The sequence below is a fragment of the Cynara cardunculus genome (assembly GCF_001531365.2).
Source record: "Cynara cardunculus var. scolymus isolate 2C chromosome LG 17, CcrdV1, whole genome shotgun sequence".
Taxonomy (NCBI): Eukaryota; Viridiplantae; Streptophyta; class Magnoliopsida; order Asterales; family Asteraceae; genus Cynara; species Cynara cardunculus.
In genome coordinates, this window is record NC_037544.1 from 17,400,526 (window position 1) to 17,401,781 (window position 1,256).

Genomic DNA, 1,256 nt, shown 5'->3' on the forward strand with positions numbered 1-1,256 from the left:
CTTCAAAAAACGCAAGAAGACATCGTTTTAGGTGAATGGTGATGTACTTTATCTTTTGTTACACGGGGTTTTGGTTTATGTCCCCCCGTGATGCACTTTATCTTTTGTTACACGGGGTTTTGGTTTATGTCCCCCCCGTTGCATTATTTTTGTTATATTTAAGGGGCACTTTTTTGTTAGATTGACTAGGTCCCAAAACCCTTCAAATAGTTTATTTTGGTTTTTATTTACACGTATAAGGGGCATTTTTTTTACTTTCCGCCGTGGGCATCCAAAATCTCAGGGCCGGCCCTGATCACATGTATATATTTTAAACATGCATACACTTTCATGCACTCCCACATATACACATGTACCCATACTCATACAATATATCATGCATATTTTTACCATGATTACTTGCATGAAAATATATACATATCCACATACTCATATATTAAATAATAATATAATAATTATCTCAGGTGATAACTAGAACCCATTTATCACAGTTTTGTTCAAAAAAAATTTCTCTATTATATTTTATTGACTATGGTTCTTCATCAAGCTTATTTTTTGGAAGTTATTTATGTTGTGTATGTTCTTTTTATGTGTTTTTTTATTTTATTGTTTTATTAATATTTTGTATTTATTCAAGTTTTTATTTTTTGTTTTCTGACAACAATCAAATTATGATTAAGTGTGATCTAGGTGGAGTTTTGTTATTATAAATTTTCTTCTCCATCTTTTATATTTAGAGTTTCTCAATTTGTATTTTTACGTCATTCTCTATATTATAGTTATTAATAAACCAATATATATCATGTGACTGTCTGTTATCTAAAAGAACACTTAAAATAATGTATGTGCATTTATTTATTTGAAAACATACCAAATTTGATATTCATGTGGTTTTTGTATGTGTATTTGTTTGCTTTTATTAAATTATTTATATTATATAAAATCTGCTATAAGGATGATTCTTAGTTTTCGGAGCTATCCGACTTAACTCCAACATAATGAMTCTGATATAACTGGCCCTTTTAGGCACTTGAATATTGCTTAATTGCTCTGGCGCATTTACAGTTATTGCTTCTGTGAACATAGTAGCTAAATAATCCGAAGGCCAAGTATATTGGGTTCAAATTCATATTTTGTTTTTACTTTATTAAGAGAATAAAAAAAGGAGCAATAACGCCCTCTTGATAGTGTTTCTTGTTTTATTATGCTTAAAATTATTTTAATTTGTTTAAAGTTTTATTTATTTATATAATATC